The sequence below is a fragment of the Bos indicus genome, chromosome 3 (genome assembly GCF_029378745.1).
Source record: "Bos indicus isolate NIAB-ARS_2022 breed Sahiwal x Tharparkar chromosome 3, NIAB-ARS_B.indTharparkar_mat_pri_1.0, whole genome shotgun sequence".
In the NCBI taxonomy this organism is placed as follows: Eukaryota; Metazoa; Chordata; class Mammalia; order Artiodactyla; family Bovidae; genus Bos; species Bos indicus.
In genome coordinates this window covers 33,025,082-33,041,138 of record NC_091762.1, presented here as the reverse complement: position 1 = coordinate 33,041,138, position 16,057 = coordinate 33,025,082, and the positions used below count along the sequence as shown (strand labels likewise).

The 16,057-nt window shown below is 39.8% G+C and overlaps 1 long non-coding RNA gene across 1 annotated transcript in view; it reads right to left on the bottom strand.

The window, feature by feature from the left end:
* Positions 1 to 2,937: 2,937 nt before the first annotated feature.
* Positions 2,938 to 16,057, bottom strand: part of LOC139179988 (uncharacterized) — a 75,888-nt gene continuing 62,768 nt past the window's right edge. The window contains exon 3 of the long non-coding RNA XR_011564297.1: positions 2,938 to 3,191. This is a non-coding gene — a long non-coding RNA (uncharacterized lncRNA). The remainder of the gene's footprint in view (positions 3,192 to 16,057) is intronic.

The window sequence follows — 16,057 nt, the reverse complement described above, 5'->3', positions numbered from 1 at the left end:
GGGCACCCAGTCCAATGAGAGACGAGTCTAAACAGACGTTGGAGAGCTGACAGCTCCCCTAAGCCTGTCCTGTCAGATCTCACATGGTGTTCATCCCCAGAACTGCCAGGTCGCCCACTCACCACAGCAAGATACCTATGACCTTTTCCCAGGGCAATGGTGGTGGGGAGTGAGGTCAGTGCATTCTAGTTCTGTTTTACAGTGAATCCTCCTGTTTTTATTTAGTTGAGGTCTCAGACTGAATCCTCCTCCTCACCAAGGATTGAGACTGGATTGAGGAGTCTCCCTGTGGGATATGAGGCATGTGTGTGTGTGTGTGTGTGTGTGTGTGAGTGTGTGCTTTTGTGTTTACACATCTTTAGTTGAAGTATCTTTTCCATGTTATAAAACTCACAAATCTTAAGTGTTTGGTTTGATGAGTTTTGAAAACTGTATACACACACCTATATATATACACACATCTCCAAGTTAGGCTTCAACAGTACATGAACCAAGAACTTCCAGATGTTCAAGCTGGATTTAGGAAAGGCAGAGGAACCAGAGATCAAATCGCCAACATCTGGTGAATCATAGAAAAAAGCAAGAGAATTCCAGAAAAATATCTACTGCTTCATTGACTATGCCAAAGCCTTTGACTGTGTGCATCACAACAAACTGTGGAACATTCTTAAAGAGATGGGAATACCAGACCACCTCACCTGCCTCTTGAGAAATTTGTATGCAGGTCAAGAAGCAACAATTAGAACAAGACATGAACAACACACTGGTTCAAAATTGGGAAAGGAGTATGGCAAGGCTGTATATTGTCACCCTGCTTATTTAACTTCTATGCAGAGTACATCATGCAAAATGCCGGACTGGATGAAGCACAAGCTGGAATCAAGATTGATGGGAGAAATATCAATAACCTCAGATACGCAGATGACACCACCCTTATGGCAGAAAGTGAAGAGGAGCCAAAGAACCTCTTGATGAAGGTGGAAGAGGAGAGTGAAAAAGTTGGCTTAAAACTCAACATTCAGAAAACTAAGATCATGGCATCTGGTTCCATCACTTCATGGCAAATAGATGGGGAAACAATGGAAACAGTGATAGACTTTATTTTCTTGGGCTCCAAAATCACTGCAGTTGGTGACTGCAGCCATGAAATTAAGACACTTGCTCCTTGGAAGAAAAGTTATGACCAACTTAGCATATTAAAAAGCAGAGATTTTGAAGAGGAAAAGTTAAAACTTTACATAACCTCCTGCTCGTTCTGCCTCTGTAACTCAGTTTGTTCCTTGCAAAGTCTGGATCACGTAGGTCACGTAGTCTCAGAAAGTGTGGACTTATAGTACTAGGAACTGGAGCTTATCTCACTCACTCTTGTCCTGCTCTTTGCAATTGCCCAGCCCCTGAAAACCTGCTTAATCAAGCCTGTCCGTGTAAAGGTCAGGCATTCCCCCCCTGAATCTTGACTGCTGTTCCTGTGTGCATGAAATCCCTTAGTTTAAACCAGCCCGTTAGCAGCTAGTGTTGCCCACGATAGTAGGTCTATAAAAACTCTGTAACCCCTTTGTTCAGGGCTCAGATTTTGGAGTGTTAACTCCTCTGGGTCTGCCAGCGTAATAAACCTGAGTTCTCCAACTCTGTGAGTGTGGTGCTTGGTTTCTCGATTACTGGTTTCTGCAACATTACTTTGCCGATAAAGGTCCATCTAGTCAAAGCTATGGTTTTTCCAGTAGTCATGTATGGATGTGAGAGCTGGACCATAAAGAAAGCTGAACACTGAAGAAATGATGCTTTTGAACTGTGGTGTTGGAGAAGACTCTTGAAAGTCCCTTTGACTGCAAGGAGATCCAACCAGTCAATCCTAAAGGAAATCAGTTCTGAATATTTGGAAGGACTGATGCTGAAGCAGAAGCTCCAAAACTTTGGCCACCTGATGTGAAGAACTGACTCATTGGAAAAGACCCTAATGCTGGGGTGGATTGAAGGTAGGAGGAGAAGGGGATGACAGAGGATAAGATGGTTGGATGGCATCACCAACTTGATAGACATGAGTTTGAGCAAGCTCTAGGTGTTGGTGATGGACAGGAAAGCCTGGGGGTGCTGTAGTCCATGGGGTTGCAAAGAGTCAGACATGACTGAGCAACTGAGCTGAACTGAACTAATACACACACTTATGTACATGCCAAACAAAATGTGTTTCTGTTGCTCCAGAGAGTTTCCATGTGCCTGTTTTTAGTCAATTCATCATCTTTCCATCTACCCAGAGGCAGTTTCCAATTACTATTCCCATATAATAGTTATTCCTATTCTTAGACATCATAAATAGAATCAAACAGTACAATCATGAAGTATGTACTTTTTTCGGACTCACTTTCACTCAACATACGGTTTTGAGATCTGTCCAGATTATTGCATGTATCAGTAGTACATCCCTTTTGATTTCCTAAATAGTAGTCCACTGTATGAAGATCATATGATTTGTTTATCTATTTTATTATCAGTATACTTTGGAGTTGCTTCTAGTTTCTGTTTCTTGTGAGTAAGGCTGCTCTGAGCATTCCTGTAGAAGCCATCTGTAGACTTTGTTTCAGCTTGCAGATTTAACTTTTGGTGGAGTGAATACCTAGGAGCATAATATCTGAGTCATAGGTAGATGCATGTTAAATTTATTTCAGCTTCTCTCATCAGCAATGCACAAAGTTTTAGTTGTTTCATGACTTCACCCCATGAGTTGGTATTACCAATCTTTTTGATTTTTAGTGATTCTGCTAGGTATGAAATGGTACCTCACCGAGATTTTAATTTATATTTCCCTAGTGACTCGTGATGTTGAGTACTTTTTCATGTGCATATTAGCCATTTATTTATCACTTTCTGTGAAGTGTCTGTTCAAATCTGGTGCATATTTTTTTAAAGTATCTTTTATTGTTAATATGTAGGAATTCAGCTGTCAGATGAGGTGTCAATCATATGAAAGGCAGCTAGGCTGGAGGTCCAAGATGGTTTCCTCACAGGAAGGCAGTTGGTGCTGGGCATGCATTGGGAGCTCAGCTGGGGCTGTTCATGTGTTGCCTCCATGAGGTCTCTCCAGCATAGCAGCTGTCTTCCTTCAGAGCAATTATCCCCCCCAAAACCAGGCAGAAGCCACCTGGCCTTTCCTGATGAAGCTTGGAAGTAATCAGTGACACATCTACCAAATTCTGTTGGGGAAAGAAAAGATACAAAGTCCAGCTTAGATTTAGGGGAAGAAACATAGATTCAACTGCATTTTGCAACATTCACAATCAGTGTAGGTAATCAATTTTATTAATCCTTCCAATCAGCATTTGAATCTGTTGATTTTATTTGCTGTTTGTCCATTTAAAAATTTTAATTGGTTTCTGTTCTTGTTTTTATTATTTATTTTATTCTATATATTTTGAATTTAATTTGCTCCTCTTTTTCCAGATTATTAAGGTTGGTCAGGGGCAGTGATGAGAGGAGTTACCCCGTGTCCGAGGTCAGGGTCCGCGACAAGAGGCGTTAACCTGCGTCCGAGGCCAGGGGCGGCGGGCGGGAGGAGCTACCCCAAGCCCCTAAGCCCGAGGCCAAGGGCGGCTGCGGGGAGGAGCAACCCCATGTCCAAGGAGCCCTGGCTGTGCGGGCGCAGGAGGGCCTAGAGGAGCTATCCTACATTGAAGGTCAGGAAGGGCGGCAGTGAGGAGATACCCCTCGTCCAAGGTAAGGAGCAATGGCTGTGCTTTGCTGGAGCAGCTGTGAAGATATACCCCACGCCCAAGGTAAGAGAAACCCAAGTAAGATGGTAGATGTTGCAAGAGGGCATCAGAGGGCAAACACACTGAAACCATACTCAAAAAAACTAGTCAGTCTAATCACACTAGGACCACAGCCTTGTCTAACTCAGTGAAACTAAGCCATGCCCGTGGGGCAACCCAAGATGGGCGGGTCATGGTGGAGAGATCTGACAGAATGTGGTCCACTGGAGAAGGGAATGGCAGAAGCAAGGTCCGATGCTGTAAAGAGCAATATTGCATAGGAACCTGAAATCTCAGGTCCATGAATCAAGGCAAATTGGAAGTGGTCAAACAAGAGATGGCAAGAGTGAATGTCGACATTCTAGGAAGCAGAGAACTGAAATGGACTGGAATGGGTGAATTTAACTCAGATGACCATTATATCTACTACTGCGGGCAGGAATCCCTCAGAAGAAATGGAGTAGCCATCATGGTCAACAAAAGAGTCTGAAATGCAGTACTTGGATGCAATCTCAAAAACGACAGAATGATCTCTGTTCATTTCCAAGGCAAACCACTCAATATCACAGTAATCCAAGTCTATGCCCCAACCAATAACGCTGAAGAAGCTGAAGTTGAACGGTTCTATGAAGACCTATAAGACCTTTTAGAACTAACACCCCCCAAAAGATGTCCTTTTCATTATAGGGGGCTGGAATGCAAAAGTAGGAAGGCAAGAAACACTTGGAGTAACAGGCAAATTTGGCCTTGGAATATGGAATGAAGCAGGGCAAAGACTAATAGAGTTTTGCCAAGAAAATGCACTGGTCATAACAAACACCCTCTTTCAATAACACAAGAGAAGACTCTATACATGGACATCACCAGATGGTCAACACCAAAATCAGATTGATTATATTCTTTGCAGCCAAAGATGGAGAAGCTCTCTACAGTCAGCAAAAACAAATCCAGGAGCTGACTGTGGCTCAGACCATGAACTCCTTATTGCCAAATTCAGACTGAAATTGAAGAAAGTGAGGAAAACCACTAGACCATTCAGGTATGATCTAAATCAAATCCCTTATGATTGTACAGTGGAAGTGAGAAATACATTTAAGGGCCTAGATCTGATAGATAGAGTGCCTGATGAACTATGGAATGAGGTTCGTGACATTGTACAGGAGACAGGGATCAAGACCATTCCCATGGAAAAGAAATGCAAAAAAGCAAAATGGCTGTCTGGGAAGGCCTTACAAATAGCTGTGAAAAGAAAAGAAGTGAAAAGCAAAGGAGAAAAGGAAAGATATAAACATCTGAATGCAGAGTTCCAAAGAGTAGCAAGAAGAGATAAGAAAGCCTTCTTCAGCGATCAATGCAAAGAAATAGAGGAAAACAACAGAATGGAAAAGACTAGGGATCTCTTCAAGAAAATCAGAGATGCCAAAGGAACATTTCATGCAAAGATGAGCTCAATAAAGGACAGAAATGGTATGGACCTAACAGAAGCAGAAGATATTAAGAAGAGATGGCAAGAATACACAGAAGAACTGTACAAAAAAGATCTTCATGACCCAGATAATCACGATGGTGTGATCACTGACCTAGAGCCAGACATCCTGGAATGTGAAGTCAAGTGGCCTTAGAAAGCATCACTATGAACAAAGCTAGTGGAGGTGATGGAATTCCAGTTGAGCTATTTCAAATCCTGAAAGATGATGCTGTGAAAGTGCTGCACTCAATATGCCAGCAAATTTGGAAAACTCAGCAGTGGCCACAGGACTGGAAAAGGTCAGTTTTCATTCCAATCCCAAAGAAAGGCAATGCCAAAGAATGCTCAAACTACCGCACAGTTGCACTCATCTCACACGCTAGTAAAGTAATGCTCAAAATTCTCCAAGCCAGACTTCAGCAGTATGTGAACTGTGAACTTCCTGATGTTCAAGCTGGATTTAGAAAAGGCAGAGGAACCAGAGATCAAATTGCCAACATCTGCTGGATCATGGAAAAAGCAAGAGAGTTGCAAAAAAACATCTATTTCTGCTTTATTGACTATGCCAAAGCCTTTGACAGTGTGGATCACAATAAACTGTGGAAAATTCTGAAAGAGATGGGAATACCAGACCACCTGATCTGCCTCTTGAGAAATTTGTATGCAGGTCAGGAAGCAACAGTTAGAACTGGACATGGAACAGCAGACTGGTTCCAAATAGGAAAAGGAGTTTATCAAGGCTGTATATTGTCACCCTGTTTATTTAACTTATATGCAGAATACATCATGAGAAACCCTGGACTGGAAGAAACACAAGCTGGAATCAAGATTGCCGGGAGAAATATCAATAACCTCAGATACGCAGATGACACCACCCTTATGGCAGAAAGTGAAGAGGAACTCAAAAGCCTCTTGATGAAAGTGAAAGTGGAGAGTGAGAAAGTTGGCTTAAAGCTCAACATTCAGAAAATGAAGATCATGGCATCTGGTCCCACTACTTCATGGGAAATAGATGGGGAAACAGTGGAAACAGTGTCAGAATTTATTTTTCTGGGCTCCAAAATCACTACAGATGGTGACTGCAGCCATGAAATTAAAAGACGCTTACTCCTTGGAAGGAAAGTTATGACCAACCTAGATAGCATATTCAAAAGCAGAGACATTACTTTGCCAACAAAGGTCCGGCTAGTCAAGGCTATTGTTTTTCCTGTGGTCATGTATGGATGTGAGAGTTGGACTGTGAAGAAGGCTGAGTGCCAAAGAATTGATGCTTTTGAACTGTGGTGTTGGAGAAGACTCTTGAGAGTCCCTTGGACTGCAAGGAGATCCAACCAGTCCATTCTGAAGGAGATCAGCCCTGGGATTTCTTTGGAAGGAACGATGCTAAAGCTAAAACTCCAGTACTTTGGCCACCTTATGCGAAGAGTTGACTCATTGTTAAAGACTCTGATGCTGGGAGGGATTGGGGGCAGGAGGAGAAGGGGACGACAGAGGATGAGATGGCTGGATGGCATCACTGACTCAATGGACGTGAGTCTGAGTGAACTCCGGGAGTTGGTGATGGACAGGGAGGCCTGGCGTGCTGCGATTCATGGGGTCACAAAGAGTCGGACACACCTGAGCGACTGATCTGATCTGAAGCCTAGATCATTGATTTTATGATCATCTTATATTCTTTTTCTAATAAAGATATTTAAAACTATAAATTTCCCTATGTGCATTGCTTTAACTACGTTCCATAGCTTTTAATATGCTGTGAAACTAAGATTATTCAGTTAGAAATATTTTCTTATTTCCCTTGTGATTACCTCATTGACCTATGGTTATTGTTTTTTAATCTATAAATACATGGAGTTTTTCTATAGATTGTCATTCATTAAATCAAATTTGACCATGGAGAGAGAACATACTCTATATACTTTGATCCTCTGAAATATATTGAGGCTTGCTTAATAGCGCAGATATGGCCCATATTATTGAATATCCTGTGTGCATATTATGCATATTAATGCATATTATGTGGTTTGAGGCTATAGTACAATATTTTATACTTGTCAGTTAGATCTACTTGACTGAGAGAGTTGATCAAGTCTTTTGTATCCTTACTAATTTTTTGTCTACTTGATTCTATCAATTACTATATGATGAGTATTAAAATCTTTAACTATGATTGTAGATTTGTCTATTTTTTCCTTTAATTCTCTCAATTTTCCTTCATTTATTTTGAAATTTTGATATTAGGAACCACTTGTGAGCTTTTGAAGAAATTGGAAGATGTCAACAGGATGATGGAAGATTGCTTGTAATCAGATATGTCTGACTATGATCCTAAATAGCCTTTGTCACTTTGTGAATAAGGAAAAGAAAACATGCTATGTGCAAAAGCTGGCCATTCTTCAGTGAAAGGGCCAATTAATTGGCTTTTGTTTTCATTTGTTTGCTTTAATAGGGCATTCATCTCCCAAAGACATAAACCCTAAAGGCCTTAAAAAGGAACTAAGACAATATCCAGACCCTGTCCCATGAATAGACTCCTAGGAAGCTAATGAACAACAACTGCTTCTTTCCCACCTCATTAGACATTATAGCATTGGGGTTTCATTTAAATATAATCAAATCAGACAGAAAACTGGTTTTGCTGTAAGCCAGAGGGACAGTAATCAGAATTGCTGGGGCTTCAGGTATTCTTTCTAAAGATGTATATTGATGTATATTTATGGGAATCTCCTGTGTGTGCCCCTGAGTGATATCTAAAAAGAAAGAGGAGTTCAGACTGTGCCCTTAAAGAGTTTATATTCACGCTGTGTAGTCTAAGAACACTGAGTGCCAAAGAATGGATGCTTTCAAATTACAGTTCTGGAGAAGACTCTTGAGAGTCCTTTGGACTTCGAGGAGATCAAACCAGTTAATCAGTTGATTCAGGAAACCCAGTTGATTCAGGAAATCAAACCTGAAAATTCATTGGAAGGATTGATGCTGAAGCTGAAATTCCAATAATTTGGCCACCTGATGCAAAGAGTCTACTCATTGGAAAAGACCCTGATGCTGGGAAAGATTGAAGGCAGGAGGAGAAGGGAATAACAGAGGATGAGACGGTTGGATGGCATCACCAATCCAATGGACATGAGTTTGAGCAAACTCCACAAGATGGTGATGGACAGGGAAGCCTGGCATGCTGCAGTCCATGGGGTCACAAAGAGGCGGACACAACTGAGCAACTGAACAACAACAATCTATGCCCGTGAGGGAGAAATTAGAGGAAGACAATGAATAACAGTCTTCCACTTGTGTGTGACACTTTGGTATCTATCAGTGTCCTGTACTGCTCTTAACTACTCTGAGTAGTAGGTAGCACAGATTGTGCTTTTTCAGGTGTGCAAAAGGCTTACTGTGAGTCCATGACTCCACTTTGGCTCCATCAGAAGCATCACAAACCTTTACTTTGCTGTTTGTTATATGTTCTTTACCCCAAGGCCATAGGGACGGCCAGTGTGAAATTCGCTCAGTGGTATCCGACTCTTTGCGACCCCATGGACTATACAGTCTGCGGAATTTTCCAGGCCAGAATACTGGAGTGGGTAGCTTTTCCCTTCTTCAGGGGATCTTCCCAACCCAGGGATCAAACCTAAGTCTCCCGCACTGCAGGCGGATTCTTTACCTACTGAGGCATATTATTTAGGAATTGGGTCTGACCATACCAGTCCCTTTGCTATAATGTACTGGTTAAGAGCACAGACTTGAACCCAGGCTGTCTGGTTTTTAATCCTATCCCTGCACTTACCAGCTATGTGATCTTGACAAATAACTTAGCCTTTCTGTGTCTCCGTTTCTTCTCAAATCATAGATCAACAGATTATTGGCAAGCTGAAATCAAATATGTAAAGTGTAATTATCTATGATGATAATATCTATCTCAAAGGCGGTCATGGAGGTTAAATGAGGATTGTAAAATGCTTACAATAGAAATTTGAAAGTTTATTTTCCAATATCCTTGTTATGTTAAAATAAGAAGGCAAATAGAAGGCTCACTCAATCTTTCAAATGAGTATTTGTTGTATAAGTCAGGCAACCATGGTGGGCTTTGGTTTTACTACCTAAAGTCACTCTAAAGCTCTACCGTCATTTGCTTTCAAAAAATTTATAACAGCTAATATGTTCTACAGAATTTACAGTCACCTCCTTCATTCTGGCAACAATGTATTAAGTACTTACTATGTCTCAAGTGCCGAACTAAGCCCATTTCAAATAGGCTATTATTTAGCCCTCACAATGTGTCTTCAAAGATCCTAACTGGATGGAATCTAAGAGTAAGTTAGCCATCAGTGTTCCTTTCTCTGGGACCCCTTATAATGAGGACTGCTCCACCCACTCCCAATCTAGTTTCTGGGCAAGACTAACTGGTTCATTTTGCCAACTGGTGCCTCTGGAAGTAACGGATATGCTGATTTTTTAGTTGTCTGGAATGACTTAAAAGGCAATTTCAAGCCACGGGCAGAAAATAAAGCAGAGTTAGAAACATAGGCTTTGAAATCAAACAGACCTGAGTAGGAGTCCCAACTCTATTCTTTTCTAGTTATGTAACCTTGAGCAAATTCTTTACCATTCAGTCATCCGTCCTTTCATTCAGTCAATAAATATTTATGAGCATCTCTATAGTTCCAGGCTCTGTTCTAGGCTCTGAGGATATAGAAGGGAACTAAAGAAACAACAGACTCTTCCCATATGGACTTTACATCCTGTTGGCCTTGTGCTTCCATTTTTTTTCATTTAAAATGAGGAAAAATAATAAAGCCTTCTTTATAGATTTGTTGTGAGATTAGTTGAGGTAATGTAGGGAAAGTGCTTAGCATAGTTCCCTGGAACATATTTAAAAAATAATAATGTCAAGGAAAATGAAAACATCTTCCTGAATTTGATGTTTTTCAGACATCTTTTGACAAACTTAACAGTGTGGGAGAGTTAACTGTCAGAATTGCAGTGGTTTCTAGAATCTGATCTGAAGGTTGCTCTTCTTGGTCTCTTTTCCAAGGAAAGCTGCCTGACCAAAAGATGAAATTACAGCCAAGACCATTTACTATAGCAATTTAAAAATATTTATGATAATCTGTAGAATAAATTGAGGAGAAATTTCATTTACATCTTTAACAAGGAGCCAGCATTATTGACTATTTAATTGTCCACCCTTCATTGTTTATCTCAATCCTTCAGATAGATATTTGAGACAAGTTTGAAGGTCAGTATTTCTCCTTTAAGCTTATTCTAAACCTAAGTATTATTGCCTTAAATCTGACCATTCTCATAATAGTAATAGAAGGGTAATTGAGGGGTTCCGTGGATAAAGAAGATTAAGATGGAATGAACCTCACTTCAACTCAGAACAGGCGCATAGTTGGTTTTCAATGTATGTTAATTGAATTGAACTGAAGTGGCATTGATTTCTTCTCAAATCATAGATTAATAGACTGTTGACTTAGTTTCATAAAGAATTCTAAAAATACCTAAATGATGATGACAAAGTCATTTAAAAACACTTTAAGTGGAATTCAGCTAAAACCATTCAAAGTCTTAAGCTTGAATATTTTTATACCAAAAAATACACAAAAGTATGCTTAACATCGGTAATTATTAGAGAAGTGCAAATCAAAACTACAATGAGGTATCACCTGACGTCAGTCAGAAGAGCCATCCCCCAAAAGTCTATGAACAATAAATACTAGAGAGGCTGTGTGGAAAAGTGAACCTTTCTACACTGTTGGTGGGAATTTAAATTGGTACAGCCACCATGGAGAACAGTACAGAGGTTCCTGAAAAAACTAAAATTAGGGCTACCATATGATCCAGTAATCTCACTCCTGGGGATATATCCTTTATAAAACCACAATTCAAAAAGATACACGCTCCTCAGTGTTAACTGTAGCACTATTTACAATAGCCAGGACACGGAAGCAACCTAAATGTCCATTGACAAAGGAATAGATAAAGAAGATGTGGTATATATACAATGGAATGTTACTCAACCATAAAAGAAGAATAAAATAATGCCATTTGAAGCAATGTGGGTGGACCTAGAGATTATCATACTAAGTAAAGTAAGTCATACAAAGACAAAAATATAATATTGCTTATATGTGTACTCTAAGAAAATGAAACAAATGAACTTAATTACAAAACAGAAATATACTCACAGACTTTGAAGACTAACTTACAGTTACCAAGGGGGAAATGTGTAGGAGGAGGGATAAATTAGGAGTTTAGGGTTAAATATATATACACTACTACATATAATATAGATAATCAACAAGGGTCTACTGTATAGCACAGAGAACACTACTCAATATTCTGTAATAGCCCATATGGAAAAAGATTCTGAAAAAGAATGGATATATGTATAACTGAATCACTTTGCTATGTACCTGAAACTAACACAGCAGTATAAATCAACTATACTCCAACATAAAATAAAAATTAAAAAAATCTTTTTATAAACAATATGTCATTTCAAAACAATAACTTTATCATAGCTTCCAGTGAAGAAAACTTACTACTAAAATCAGAAGGAAGTAGCATCTGCCTAATAGTGGATACAGTTTGAATTCTGAATGGTTTCAAATACCCTTTTATTACCTACCACTTCTTTTTAGCTTATTTATTTGAACAATGTGGCATGAATATTAGATAATCTGGTTGCACATTCTCTGCTATTATTATAACAAGAAGAGGAGACAATCTCTTCTACTTGAGGGCATGATTTTATAATTTTCAATTGAGTGTGAAAATGAAAACAGACTTTGGAAGTGGTGAAATTTTGGTTAATTATTTCAGGAATGAAAAATTAAAGTAAAAGTAAAGTTTTGATCTGGAAAACTTGGGAGCAAGAGTGTGGGATAAAGAACTGGGGATTAAAGTCATTCAAGAAGATTTATTGAGCACCTACTATGTGCTAGCCATGATATAGGTCTTGTGGATACAGAGGTGAAACCTGTTGTGATACTGATATCTAAGTTGGGGGAGACCTCATTCAAAGAGGTTCTAATGATGTTGAGCCTCGGAAGGAAAGGCTTCCTTCCACCCCTTACCTTCCTGGAACTTCTTGATCCTATGCAAATGTGCACAGTCCCTTTCTACCTATGAGCTCCCCATATTCAGAGAAATTAGGAAGGAAAAGCATAGTCAATCACAATACAATTGTTATTAGAACCTTGTCTGGGCTTGGATTGTCCATTTGTCTTACATTTACAAAAGCAAGAGAGGCTACTCAGGTAATTCTTCACTAAACAGAAAGATATGTCCCAAGGTGGATATCTGTGTCTATATGGACTGAAGACTGGCTGGCAGTTTTCCTGCTAAATTTGAAAATAAATAATAACAATAATAGATAAAACAAAATAAACACTTTCTGTGTCACCAGGCATTTCCATAACTCAAAATGATCAAAGTGTAAATTAAAGATAAAGTAAAGAGCATTCATTGCATGGTGCTTTGGCATGAGGTCAGTATTAGACACAGACACAGACACACACACACACACACACACACACACACACACACACACACACACTTTGTTCATCCACTGCATTGAGAAGCACACTGCTACTGTCTCTGAAAGAGAATATAAATCAGGCTCCTAACCATCCAGCACAGGCCATCAGCCCCACCTCCTGCACATCTGGCATGTAAAATGTGTGAATCTCTTTAATCAATATCTCAGAATAATGGCATTTCTGACCCTCATCAGAGAATTCAACCAGGGATTGACTGCAATGCAGCTCTTTCAAATGTTTGCTGGGACAGCTGATATCTGAGAGAAACTGCCTAATGGATACGTCATCTACATTATATATGTCATCTATGTGCTTTCTCCTAAGCTTTTTCTTTCAATTATCATTAGAATCCTTTGCCTGGACTACATTATTGCATTTCTCTATACAATCCTTGTTGAATTAAAACGTGCTCTCCATTTATTTATCTTTTAGAGATAATAATTTATACTAAAAATATCTGCTTAGCATGGTACCTGGTCCACGTGTGTGTGTTAGTCGCTCATTCGTGTCTGACTCTTTGTGACCCCATGGACTGTAGCCAGCCAGGTTCCTCTGTCCATGATATTCTCCAGGCAAGAATACTGGAGTGGATTGCCACTTCCTTCTCCAGGGGATCTTCCCTACCCAGGGATCAAACCCGGGTCTCCTGCATTGCAGGTAGATGTTTTACCATCTGAGCTACTAGGGAAGCCCACCTGGTCCATAGTGCTGCTGCTGCTACTAAGTCACTTCAGTCGTCTCCGACTCTGTGTCACCCCATAGACGGCAGCCCACGAGGCTCTGCCGTCCCTGGGATTCTCCAGGCAAGAACACTGGAGTGGGTTGCCATTTCTTTCTCCAATGCATGAAAGTGAAAAGTGAAAGTGAAGTTGCTCAGTCGTGTCCGACTCTTAGCGACCCCATGGACTGTAGCCCACCAGGGTCCTCTGTCCATGGGATTTTCCAGGCAAAAGTACTGGAGTGGGGTGCCATTGCCTTCTCCTGGTCCGTAGTAGGTCCTTACTAAGCTATTTGGATATCAAAAGGGTAAATCTGTTTAAACAAGAATTATGGGTGTTTCCACCTCAATATAGCATAAGTGAAAATAACATCCATTAGAATTTCCCTTTTATTTCTTCTCTGTCTAGGGAACTACTCTTTGTCCTTGAAATCTTAGCTGGATACCACCTTCTTTATGGTGCCCTCCGCACTTCCCAGGCAGAGTCTTAAACTCTTTCCTTTCTGGCCCCCTCCTATTTTACAGCACCTATCACATGTTGTTGGGGTCACACAGAGTTGGACATGACTGAAGCGAATTAGCAGCAGCAGCAGCAGCATCACATGTTGTGCAGTTGTTTGCACTATCGTCTCCTGGCTGGACTGTGAGCCACTTTAGGATATGACTGTCTTCTTCATCTCTGTAACCACAGTAAATGGCACAGGGTCTGGTCTACAAAAGTTTAATAAATGTTTGAATGTCAAAAGATAAACAAAACAATTCAGTGTCCCTTATATATACCAACTGAACATTTTTTCTTAAATTCAGTAACAGGAAAATTTTATATTTACAATACATTTCTATTGAGTTTCTGTTTTATGAAAAATGTTTTCTGATATAATAGAGATCTTTACCTTACCACCAAGGACTTCTCCATCAGGTGAGGGAAACATATATATCTACAGGTTTTTTTAAGGCAATCAGATTCAATGTTCTAATAGCAGTACACATGAACAGCTTAGAGGAGTGTGGTGAGGGGAGATGGAACAGATTAATTCCAGCATTGAGATAAAAGAAGCTTGTTACTTAAGACTGACTTTGAATGGATAGAAATTTGATGGACAGATATGGGTAAGAAGCAGATTCCAGGTAGAAAGAAGAGCTTTATTACTTTACTTGTCTCTGATTCTTTGGTTTTTGAATACATGAACTGTATTTTTATACACCACTTAGTATGGCCCCGGCATACGACAACTTTTCAATAGATGCTTCTTGGAAAATAAAGTTTACAAATATGGAAGTAAATAAAATTGGAAAGCTTGGTTGAAACCAAATTGAGAAGGTCATAGTTCTATTTGTTGTGGGTAGCCATTGAATATTCTTGAGCTGGGAAAGGATGTAATCAGATCAGAGCAACTGTGAAGGATGAACTGGAAGGGAAAGAAACTGAACTAGGGGAACAGCTAGATGATGCTTGAAAGATAGAGGTGAGAATCAAAGAAGACATAAATTAATCAGTGGAAGGGGAAGGAAGCAGTGAGCGTCTTCTGGTTTTAAGTTTGCATTTCTGTTTACCTCTCTTTTAAAAATTACCCAAAGCAATAAGAAGGACTAGAATAAAACATGTGTTTCATCACTGATGAAACTAGGAAAAAAACACACTCCCAAAGCATAATATATAAAGACAAAAACTATATGGAATGTTGAGAAAAGATTTAGCAGAGCAGAGAAAGCATAAAAAGATTAAAGTTAAGGGTCTATGCATGGGCATATCAGTGAGAAGCAATAATATTCATTCTGAAGAGTTCAAAAGAGAACAAAAGCCTAGAGGTACTAAGTGCTCTAGAAGGTATAGATGTATGTAGTTGAAAATAGAGGAATTCATTGAAAATCTCTATGTAAAAGGATTGAGTAGACCTCAAAGATCCCACCCTGCATATCCAGGTGATTAACCCTCTCTCACTTTGATGGGAGAGAGAGAATTTATTCTCTAAATCAATTCAATCAGAAGGCCTCTGAATTTGGATACCAGGCATGGCAGAGGGCTTAGATGAGGTGGTCGACTGAAAAGAGAGGAATTACATGAAAGCCTGCATCTTGAATGGTGAGGTTCTCAGTCCTCTTTCCCTACCCTACAGAAGACAACCTTCCTTACACCCTCATGACAGAAGACTGAAACATCCTTCTCTGGAGAATCTCAAAGGCCTTGGCAGGGGAGGAGGGAAGAGGACACACACACACACACACACACACACACGCACACGCACATGCACACACACACACACTTCCCCAAGGAAAACAACACAGTCCATAATGTGAACTTGCCCAATCACAGAGGATGTCTAATTAGTCTTTTAGTAATTCAATCTTAAAAATAAACAGAAAGTATAGGGTCCAGAGTTTTGAGAAAGTCCGACAACATAAAAAGCAGAGGGAGAAAAAAGAACTCCAAACCAAGGAGCAGAAGAAAGCTTACCTTAAGGAAAAAAATAACTAACATTCTCAGAGAAATACAGATGCTCTAAAAAAGGAACAATAAGGGAACAAACAAAAGCTTTTGCAAATTAGCAATATAACTAAAATAAAAATTCAAAAGAAGGAGCTT